Source organism: Eurosta solidaginis, chromosome X, assembly GCF_040869045.1.
Source record: "Eurosta solidaginis isolate ZX-2024a chromosome X, ASM4086904v1, whole genome shotgun sequence".
Taxonomy (NCBI): Eukaryota; Metazoa; Arthropoda; class Insecta; order Diptera; family Tephritidae; genus Eurosta; species Eurosta solidaginis.
This window is the reverse complement of record NC_090324.1, coordinates 117,205,070-117,217,723: the sequence shown is the minus strand read 5'-3', so window position 1 is coordinate 117,217,723 and position 12,654 is coordinate 117,205,070.

Here is a 12,654-nt window from a genome sequence, read left to right as displayed (position 1 = left end):
GTCTGGGTCATTCCGGAACTTTTTCAGGGCTAATACGGGATCAGTTTGGGACCCTTCCGTAATCATTTCTGCATGGTTTTCACGATACGTCGTGGATCCCCTCGGGGTAATTTCGAACCTTTTTGTGGACTATGTCGGAATAATTTAGGAACCCTTCCTTGATATTTTCTGGATGGTTTTTGAGATCCGTCCGGGAGCCCGTCAGGGTCATTTCGGACTTTGTCGGGACTATTTCGGGATCATTTTGGTACCCTTCAGGGATCATTTCTTTGTGGTTCTCTGGATAAGTCTAGAATCGTGTCGTTGTCATTTCGGGTTTTTTTGGGTCTATTCCGGGAACTTTTGAAGACCCTTCGTGGGCATTTCTGGATGGTTTTAGGGATCCGTTCGCGATAGCGTCGGGGTCATTTCGTGGCTTTTTATGGATAAATTCGGGATCATTTGGGGATCCTATCAGGTTAACAGCTCATTTAGTTCTTTTTTTAATCAAATACAAATATAAAAGGCATTACCCAGAAACAAAATTTTAAACATGTAACTTGATAAGCTGGCTAACGTGAATAGCCCATATATTTGATTTTCTCCTTGCGGACGGGGCCGCGGGTAAAGGCTAGTATATTATAAATGTGAAAGTATGGATGTTTGGATATCCAGGCGTTTGTCTTTGTGACTCAATAACGCAACAAAGGCTGGTCAGATTTGGATGAAGTTTGGCACACATATAGCCAATAGTCTAGAAGGATCTACTAGTTACATGTTTTTTAAAAAGGTTGGAGGTCCACACCCCCTAGGGGCAGTTATAATAAATTTTTTTTTTTTTTCGTTTTTGTGACTGAATCACGCCAGAAGGACTACACGGATTGGACGAAATTGGGGTCACAGTCAGACTATAGTCTACTGGCTTTACATTTTTCGAAAATGGAAAGGGGGAGGTCCCACGGCCTCTTCGAACAATTAATTTTTAATAATTTTTACACATTACAACTTTAAGTATACTTGCTAAAACTCAAAATAAATTTTCTCCTAAATCAATAATTTTTGGTCTGGCTCATACAGATCGCGATCTAAGTAATTTTGGAAAAACAGTAGTGCTCTCCTTCTCCTCCCGCCATCCTCCCTCCTTCAATTGCTTTTATTAACACGGTTATATTAGCTTCACTTGTATATATACTTGTTTTAACTGTCTTTGCTAGACGCGCAAAAGATAGTTAGACCCATCTAGCAGCAATTATTGAAGACCCGCGGCAGTGGTTAAATAACTCGCTACAAAACGCGTTGTACTTATTAGCGGAGACACGAACCTCTGTGTTACAGCGTGACTTTAGTTTTTAAAACAGTTTTATTTAGCTTGACTCTGTGTACCGAGCGTTGTTTACGAATTTTGTAATTTAAATTTATGTAACTTCCCGATAAGCTAAAAGCTTGAAACTTGGAACATAGTTCAGAACCCGATGAAAATGCAACAAAAAGAAGAAAAACTCCGCTAGGTGACGCATGGATCGATATAATCAAAAAAATCGTATTTGTGGTCAGATTTAACTCATATTTGGAACACATAATACATACAAAATTATAAAACGTTTTAAGAAAAAATTCCCGCTAGGTGCCTCAAGGATCGAGATATTCATAAAATCTTATTTGTGGTCCGATTTGGCTCATATTTGGAACAAACGCTTGAACGTGACGCTGAGTTGAGTAAAGGCTTTGGAAGGATTAATTATTGAGTAGTTAGATTGTAGCGAATTGTAAGAAGAGAGTCCCTGTAATAATTAGGCACTAAATGAATTAAATAGAATGAGAAATAATAGGCAATTAAATAAAAACTATAAAATGGAAAATAAAATAATTTATGTTAAGCGGTTTTATTGAAAATAATATTTATAATAAATAATAATACTTCTAAAAGCTAGAAAATAATTAGGTAAGTCCTAGGTGCTAGTCATCACACTCCTCATCTATCTCTATAATAAAAGAGTTGGTCGCGTGAAATTTATAAAAACGTGAGGAGTAGCATAACCTGATTAATTGGTTGATTGGTCTTACTTATACATATATGAAAATATCTTCTGTAAAGATAAACGTGAGGCGTATCATAATCTGATTAAGGTTCAGTTGGTCTTATTTAAACATATATACATTTGTAAAGATATGAGCGGTTGACTATCAATAAACATTTGACGCGGCACACTTTTATCTATTTGTGAGATCAACGCCCTAGATTGATGAGGAGTGTGATGACTAGTATAGTGTTTATTATTTGTTATAAAATTTTTAACTTGGTATTTTATACTTTAAATTTTAAATATTTAGTAATCGCATTAGTTTTTGTAAATGAAAATTTTGGATTTATCAAAATGAAAATTTTTGGTTTAATAAGATTTTATATTTTAAACTTGAAATAAATAATTTTTAAAAATAGCAGTTTGAGTATTGTTATATTGGCGATCCTGCTAAATTAACTAGAGAGTTCTTACTTTAAATTGTCTCTGTCGCATTGTGATTGTGTTGTGCCATTTATTTGAAAGAATTTGAACAACTTTTTGGTGCTTGGAGTTGCTACATTAGCTATTTTTCGAAGACATGGTACCAGCGAATTTCACAACAACTAACTTGAAGAGTGGAAGAAAAGTGTACAACAATACAAAAACAACAAGTGATCTTCTCGTGGCAGTATAATTAACAACAAATAACAATAGCACCGAAATTATAATTATTGAAATAATACATTTGAACTAATGCTTTATGCTTTTCTACTAATTATACGACAACAAAAACAATAGTGCCAAATAGATAACAGAAGTTTGAGCTAAAATCAAATATATGTAAGTAGCAGCAGTAGCACGAGCTAATTAAATAAAATAATTATTTTGTCTGCATTTATTATTTCTAAATAAATAAATACAGAAATACGTTTATTTATTTTCGTTTGTGCCAATGTGCTATTTGGTTTTTTGTTGTTGGCATAATATTCGTATGCAAACGATTGAAATTCACACAATAAAAAGGTTGCACTAAGAAAACAGCAACAATAACAAATAACAACAATCAAAGCAAAAATCAATCTACTTTTATGGAACAATTCACATATTTTCTTATTATTTCAATTTATATTTAAATTAATTTGATACAAATGTAAGTATCTACTGATTAATTTTATTAAAAATTTCAACAAATATAATTTTAAATTACTTATTTACAATTTAAAATTTTTATAAATTTTACTATTTAAAGATATTTGATTTAAAATTGGTTTGTTAACTATTTTCATATTCATATTAACTCCCTTTCCAAACAAATTTTAAAATATTTTCTAGTTTTTCAAATATTTTAAATAAATATTTTCAAATTTTTAAATATTTGAATAGATATTTACTCTTTCTAAAATATTTTAAATAAATATTTTCAAATAAATTTATATCTTTTAAAATATATTAACATGCTTTCTCGTCCACCCGTACGCACTCGTACATTCACACATTCTGAAAATCAAAACAATAATAATACAAACAACACAATGAATCAAGAGGCAACACAAAATTCAATTACAATACCAAACACAAACATGATTCAAAATTTAACATAAAATTCAGACATTCATACAACACAAAACCTTATTTTAAACATAACGCATGAAGATAATCTTAGGAATATTCCTTCTACTAAATCAATTAAATTACCCCAGTTTTGGCAAGAGTGTCCTGATGCCTGATTTTTACTTGTGGAAGGAAAATTTGAAATTAATAATACCACTGATGATAGTTTAAAATTTCAAAATGTTCTTGTTACCCTTCCACGAGATATTATTCATAAAATTTTTGACATTATTAACCCTCCTGCTCTTTTCAATAAATATAATACAATTAAAAAGAATTTATGCGAAAGATTTCTCTTAGTGAAGAAAAATTTTAGAAGAATTATTTTCAAAATCCGAACTTGGTGATCGCCCACCATCTGCATAATTCAGATTTATGAAATCTCTTATAGGTCTGATAGCATTGTTAGCCAAGAATTTCTCTTTAAATTGTGGATTCTTAAATTGCCACAAGAAATACAAATTCATTTGACTTCCAGTAATAATCAAAACAGAGAAGAAATTGTTTTTGTGGCTGACAAACTTTTTGATTTAATCAACAAACCTTAAATCTCCTGTAGTTTCGAGTATAAATAATAATATTTTAGAATGATGCGTTAAAAATTTAACTGAATTAACTACGGCTATTTATCAAAATTCAAATAATATTTCTAATGATATTAATCAATTACAAATCCATTCCAGATGTAAAGAAAGAAATAGATCACCAAAAATTTAAGAATAATGCTTTTAAATGTGTACATTCATGCAATTTTAATCAAAATAATAATTCAAATTCTGAACAAAATTTAAAATGAAACGCTCCAATATGACGGTGGCGGATAATGGAACTATTACAAAACCTGCTCGCCGCCTATTAATATTTGATAAAAACTTAATTTTCTTATTGATACCGGCGCAGTTGTATCTGTTATTCCGTTTTCAAAATTCAAAATTTACAAACGAGATTCGGATCTTTCGTTAACTGCAGCTGACGGTTCTTCAATCGAAACTTTCGGTACAAAACTTCTTAAAATTGATTTAAGTTTAAGATGAGATTTTGAATTACCCTTTATAATCGCGAAGATTTATACACCTATTTTAGGAGCAAACTTTTTAGACAAATTTGGAATTATTGTTAATATGAAAAATAAAGAAATTATGGATTCTACAACAAAAATTAGGGTTTCTGGATCTTCGGGATTTTCTGATATTTTCTCACTCAAAATTCCTATTGTCGAAAATAAATTTTCAAATTACTTAATGAATTCCCGTCTATTACCTGTGAACCAGATTACACTAAAGAAGTAAAACACCATACGGTTCACAGGATAGAAAAAAGGTGTTTTACCATTTTCGAAACCCAGACGTCTTGAGCCAATCAAACTTAAAATTGCTAAGGCTGAATATGAAATTTTAGTTAAAACGGGTATATACAGACCCTCAAATTCTCCCGTTGCATCTCCTCTTCATCTCGTTCCTAAAAAAGAACCAAATGATTGGAGGCCTTGTGGAGATTACCGAAGATTAAATTTTATTAATACACCAGATCGGTATCTTTAACCACATATTCATTATCTGACTATTGATTTAAAAAATAAAGAATTTTTTTCAAAAATTGATCTTGTTCTGACGATAATTTACTATATCTCATTTCTAATTCCAATTCTAAAAATAATTTAAAAGAAATTAACATTCCAATTATTAATTTCAACACTTGGTGTGATATTTCTCAAAAATCTTTTCTTCCGCACATTCCGATCTCTGAGAAAAATTATTTTTAACAAAATTCATTTTCTTTTACATCCAAGCATTCGTACTACAAGACGCCTCATTCCATCAAAATATTTTTGGCCCAACATGCGTAAAGAAATTAATGAATGGATTTCTTCTTGCATTAGTTTTCACAAATCCAAATATCAAGATATACTAAATCTCCTATTGAAAAAATTCAAATACCATCTGGTCGTTTTGAACATATCCGTATGGATATTATTGGTCGTCTTCCAGTTGCAAATGAAAACCGTTACATTTTAACAATTATTGACAGATACTCACGTTGCACGGTGGGGTATTTGATCAATCTAGCTGGCCAAAACTAAAACAGCAGTTATTTCTGTTAAAAAAGTAGTTGTCTCACTTCATTGTTATGAAAGGAAATATTTGACACGACGGGATCCAGGATGGATCGCAAAAGCCATCCAAAATTATCTCGGAATTTCCTCAAATGATCCCTAAATAATCCAGAAAAGGTCACGAAATTACCCCGATGGGATTACGGATGGATCCCAAAAATCATCCAGAAATTTCCCGAAATAGTCCCGAAATGATCCCGGATCTCCAAAACCATCCAGAAATGATCCAGGAGGGGTCCTGAAATGACCCTGACTCAGGGTGAAGCTAATAATAAAAGCGTTTTAATAAAAGGCAGCAGGTGCGAAAAGATGAATTAAAAATAAACAAAAATAGAGGTGAAGCTAATAACAGCTGTGTTTTTTTACATCTATGAACGTTTACGCTTAAACTTTATATGTACTGCTAAGCGTCAAACTTTAAATACACCTCTGAAATTGCTGCGCATAAAATTTGTACTACTAAATTTCAATACGCATTATACTCAGATATAACTGAAATATGGGTCTATGTTTCACCCTCTACACTAATTCTATGTATTCTATGCGTGTCCACAGGGTAACCCTGGAATCTGTTTGTATGAAATGGGTATTAAATGGAAGCTATTAAAGAGTATTTTAAAAAGGTGTCGACGATAGTTCTATACGTGGACGCCATTTCGGGATATCGCCATAAAGGTGGACCAAGGGTCACTCTGGAATGTGTTTGTACGATATGGGTATCAAATAAAAGGTGGTAATGAGTATTTTAAAAGGGAGTGGGCCTTAGTTCTACAGGTGGACGCCTTTTCGAGATATTGTCATAAAGGTGGACCAAGGGTCACTCTGGAATGTGTTTGTACGATATGGGTATCAAATAAAAGGTGGTAATGAGTATTTTAAAAAGGAGTAGACCATAGTTCTATACGTGGACGCCATTTCGGGATATCGCCATAAAGGTGGGCCAAGGGTCACTCTGGAATGTATTTGTACGATATGGGTATCAAATTCAAGGTATTAATGAGGGTTTTAAAAGGGAGTGGCCCTGTGAAGGCGTTTTCGAGATATCGACCAAAATGTGGATCAGGGTGACCCAGAACATCATCTGTCGGGTACCGCTAATTTATTTATATATACAATACCACGAACAGTATTCCTGCCATGATTCCAAGGGCTTTTGATTTCGCACTGCAGAAATTTTACAATTTCCACTAATTAATATGGTAGGTGTCACACCCATTTTACAAAGTTCTTTCTAAAGTTATGTATACTTTGCGTCAAAAAACCAAACCAATCACCATCTTTCATCCTTTTTTTTGTATCTGGTGAAGAATTATGGCATTTTTTCATTTTTCGGAATTTTCAATATCGAAAAAGTGGGCGTGGTCATAGTCGGATTTCGCCCATTTTTAATACCAAAATAAAGTGAGTTCAGATAAGTACGTGAACTAAGTTTAGTAAAGATATATCGATTTTTGTTCAAGTTATCGTGTTAACGGCCGAACTGAAGGGCAGACCGTCGACTGTGTATAAAAACTGGGCGTGGCTTCAACCGATTTCGCCCATTTTCACAGAAAACAGTTATCATTATAGAAGAAATGCCCCTACCAAATTTCACAAGGATTGGAAAATTTTTGTTCGACTTATGGCATTAAAAGTATTCTAGATAAATTAAATGAAAAAGGGCGGAGCGACGCCCATTTTGAAATTTTCTTTTATTTTTGTATTTTGTTGCACCATATAATTACTGGAGTTGAATTTTGACATAACTTACTTATATACTGTAAAGATATTAAATTTTTTGTTAAAATTTGTCTTAAAAATTTTTTTTTAAAAGTAGGCGTGTTCATCATCCGATTTTGCTAATTTTTATTTAGCATATATATAGTAACAGGAGTAACGTTCCTGCCAAACATCATCATGATACCTTGAAAGACTGCTAAATTACAGCTTGCAAAACTTTTAAATTACCTTCCTTTAAAAGTGGGCGGTGCACGCCCATTGTACAACATTTTACTAGTTTTCTATTCTGTGTCATAAGGTCAACCCACCTACCAAGTTTCATCGCTTTATCCAAATTTGGTAATGAATTATCGCACTTTTTCTGTTTTTCGACATTTTCGATATCGAAAAAGTGGGCGTGCTTATAGTCCGATTTCATTCATTTTAAATAGTAATCTGAGATGAGTACCCAGGAACCTACATACCAAATTTCATCAAGATACCTCAAAATTTACTCAAGTTATCGTGTTCACGGGCAGACAGACGGACGGACGGACGGACATGGCTAAATGAATTTATTTTTTTGCCCAGATCATTTCGATATATAGAAGTCTATATCTATCTCGATTAGTTTATGCCGTTATGCCGGAAGTTCCCCAAAATGATCCCTAAATAATCCAGAAAAGGTCACGAAATTACCCCGATGGGATTACGGATGGATCCCAAAAATCATCCAGAAATTTCCCGAAATAGTCCCGAAATGATCCCGGATCTCGAAAACCATCCAGAAATGATCCAGGAGGGGTCCTGAAATGACCCCGACTCAGGGTGAAGCTAATAATAAAAGCGTTTTAATAAAAGGCAGCAGTTGCGAAAAGATGAATTAAAAATAAACAAAAATAGAGGTGAAGCTAATAACAGCTGTTTTTTTTACATCTATGGACGTTTACGCTTAAACTTTATATGGACTGCTAAGCGTCAAACTTTAAATACACCTCTGAAATTGCTGCGCATAAAATTTGTACTACTAAATTTCAATACGCATTATACTCAGATATAACTGAAATATGTGTATATGTTTCACCCTCTACACTAATTCTATGTATTCTATGCGTGTCGACAGGGTAACCCTGGAATCTGTTTGTATGAAATGGGTATTAAATGGAAGCTATTAAAGAGTATTTTAAAAAGGTGTGGACCATAGTTCTATACGTGGACGCCATTTCGGGATATCGCCATAAAGGTGGACCAAGGGTCACTCTGGAATGTGTTTGTACGATATGGGTATCAAATAAAAGGTGGTAATGAGTATTTTAAAAGGGAGTAAGCCTTAGTTCTATAGGTGGACGCCTTTTCGAGATATCGTCATAAAGGTGGACCAAGGGTCACTCTGGAATGTGTTTGTACGATATGGGTATCAAATAAAAGGTGGTAATGAGTATTTTAAAAAGGAGTGGACCATATTTCTATACCTGGACGCCATTTCTGGATATCGCCATAAAGGTGGACCAAGGGTCACTCTGGAATGTATTTGTACGATATGGGTATCAAATGCAAGGTATTAATGAGGGTTTTAAAAGGGAGTGGCCCCTAGTCGTATATGTGAAGGCGTTTTCGAGATATCGACCAAAATGTGGATCAGGGTGACCCAGAACATCATCTGTCGGGTACCGCTAATTTATTTATATATACAATACCACGAACAGTATTCCTGCCATGATTCCAAGGGCTTTTGATTTCGCACTGCAGAAATTTTACAATTTCCACTAATTAATATGGTAGGTGTCACACCCATTTTACAAAGTTCTTTCTAAAGTTATGTATACTTTGCGTCAAAAAACCAAACCAATCACCATCTTTCATCCTTTTTTTTTTGTATCTGGTGAAGAATTATGGCATTTTTTTTATTTTTCGGAATTTTCAATATCGAAAAAGTGGGCGTGGTCATAGTCGGATTTCGCCCATTTTTAACACCAAAATAAAGTGAGTTCAGATAAGTACGTGAACTATGTTTAGTAAAGATATATCGATTTTTGTTCAAGTTATCGTGTTAACGGCCGAACTCAAGGGCAGACCGTCGACTGTGTATAAAAACTGGGCGTGGCTTCAACCGATTTCGCCCATTTTCACAAAAAACAGTTATCATTATAGAAGAAATGCCCCTACCAAATTTCACAAGGATTGGTAAATTTTTGTTCGACTTATGGCATTAAAAGTATTCTAGACAAATTAAATGAAAAAGGGCGGAGCGACGCCCATTTTGAAATTTTCTTTTATTTTTGTATTTATTTGCACCATATAATTACTGAATTTTGACATAATTTAGTTTTATACTGTAAAGATATTAAATTTTTTGTTAAAATTTGTCCTAAATATTTTTTTTTTTAAAGTGGGCGTGTTCGTCATCCGATTTTGTTAATTTTTATTTAGCATATATATAGTAACAGGAGTAACGTTCCTGCCAAACATCATCATGATACCTTGAAAGACTGCTAAATTACAGCTTGCAAAACTTTTAAATTACCTTCCTTTAAAAGTGGGCGGTGCCACGCCCATTGTACAACATTTTACTAGTTTTCTATTCTGTGTCATAAGGTCAACCCACCTACCAAGTTTCATCGCTTTATCCAAATTTGGTAATGAATTATCGCACTTTTTCTGTTTTTCGACATTTTCGATATCGAAAAGTGGGCGTGCTTATAGTCCGATTTCATTCATTTTAAATAGTAGTCTGAGATGAGTGCCCAGGAACCTACATACCAAATTTCATCAAGATACCTCAAAATTTACTCAAGTTATCGTGTTCACGGGCAGACAGACGGACGGACGGACATGGCTAAATGAATTTCTTTTTTTGCCCAGATCATTTCGATATATAGAAGTCTATATCTATCTCGATTAGTTTATGCCGTTACGGGATACCGTTAGGCGAACAAAGTTAATATACTCTGTGAGCTCTGCTCAGCTCAGTATAAAACTATTTGGTAAAGACACTTATGGTTATATTACAGAAACCAGCTTAAATTAAGCTGTGGAATACATTAGCAAAGAGAGTTGATATTATTACAGATTAAGTAGTTTTTTAGTTGAAGTTGAAAAGCATATTTTGAGTCCGAGAAATCAATATCCAAAGCATTTGAGAAACAATTGATCTCTGAGAGGGCTCTTCTTATAGACACTTTAGAATCATAAACAGTTCTACTCAGCCAAACGAAAAAAATTTCAAAGCTGCGGAGGTTTCTACAGGGAGTACTTAAGCATATTCTTTCTAGAAGCAACGCGCAGTCAATTTTGCCCGTGAACATATCGAAGATGTACAACGAGGCTAAAAGAATTCTGCGTTTGTTTAAAGAGAATATATATAAGAGTTGGCAACGAGGCTCATAAGACGGAATCGGTTCAGAGAATCGTAATGAAGTAAGCGCGAAGTGCATAAAGATTTTTTAAACCCGCTCCAGGCGATGATATGAACTGCGTGGCAAGGCCGCCAAATAAAAGCCGCATACTCAAGTTTGGACCGCACAAAGGACGAATATAAAACTTTGAGCGTGTAGGGGTCAGAGAAGTTTTCCGAATGACGTCTCACATATGCAAGCATTTAAAGCGCATTAGGAAGTGTGAAGCTGGCGTGAGTGTTAAAATTAAACTTTTATCCAAAGTATAAACCTAAGTTTTTAACTTCAAGATTCGCGCGGAGATAAGCGTCTTTTTTTTTTTTTGTGGGAGGCTGAAAGATTCCTAGTGCACTATAATTGCTGCCGTCGCTGCAACCGTGTGTCCGTATTCTAAAAAACAGCCCCGTTTTGGAACCGTCGCCCATCCCGGTACCACTTTCGCATTACTTCAGGGTGGCGTTCCATATTTCTCATTTTTTAAGAGCCTACTGTTATCCCTGCGTCCAGGTTCCCGCTATTTGCCCTGAGTGTCACTTTAATCGCCACTGCCTCGCATGCGCATTTCTCTGTGCTCCTTCCAGCATCCATTAGGCGTGTCATTACTATAAATACCATTTGCTCACTGCAGTCCATCACACTTTCTTGTTGCATATTTGTACTAAATTTCTCGTGGTAGGTTCCTCCCCAAAGACTCTATGCAAGGCGAGTCTTTCCTCGTGGAAACGGGGGCCGTATGCTGCTAATATATCTTTTTGATGGGTCCGTTGCGTATAGTGTTATTGAGCTGGTTACTGTGGACAATAGCTGACTTGTAGCATTGCTCAGACCACCAATGTTAAGCATTATTCGCATAAGTGCTCCATTAACTTTGGTAAATTTCTCTCCCACCGTTCTGAAGTGCTCTTTGAAAGTTAGCTTAGAGTCAATGTGCACTCCTAAGTATTTTAGAGGATCTTTTGAAGTGATTTGATGATCCCCGACAGTTAAGACTAACTCGTTCGCCGACCGTTTGAAGCTTACCAATACCACTTCCGTCATTTGGGTAGCCAAATCCAGTCCCGTATTGGTCAGCCATTGCTTTATTCTTCCTACGGCGTCATTACATAATGCTTGAAGTAAGTCCAGTTTCATGGCCACTACTACCGCTGCAATACCTATAATCAGCATATCCCACAATTTGCGTGTTTTCTGGTAGATCAATCTTTTGCACCCCGTCATATATTACATTCCAAAGCGTTGGACCGAGAGCAGATCCCTGTGAGGAAGAGAACGTTCTTGACACACCAACCATAAAGCTTACATATATCAGATTGAATAACAACGGCATCATTAAACACCTGATTTCGGAATAGATTTTGAGATCATCAGCATAAAGCAGAAATTTGGTAGATGAAAAGCAAGAACTAATGTTATTAATGAACAAGGTAAATAGTAAAGGGCCAATAATACTAAACTGAGGCACACCAGAGGTGACCCGTCAATATTTACTACATTAATTCTGTTGTACAAGTAAGACTTAATCCACTGTAGGAACGTAGACAGAGACCCATAGCAAGCCAACTTCGCAATCAAAATTTTATGAGAAATTGAGAAAACCCCGCCTAAGTGCCATGTAACAATCCTCTGAAAAGACAGCAAGGTTCGTTATCGTGGATCTAGGCGGACAAAACCATGTTGATTGGCGCAAATCAAGTGTTTAATAATAAAATTAAGCTTGCCTTTGCCTACACATTCAAAAAGCTTCGAAGTTGTAGACAGTTTGGAAATAGGTCTGTAATTAGAACAGTTACTTTTGTTGCCAGACTTAAATATGGGAGTGACGGATGCTTGCTTCCAGTCATCAATAAAAATACCC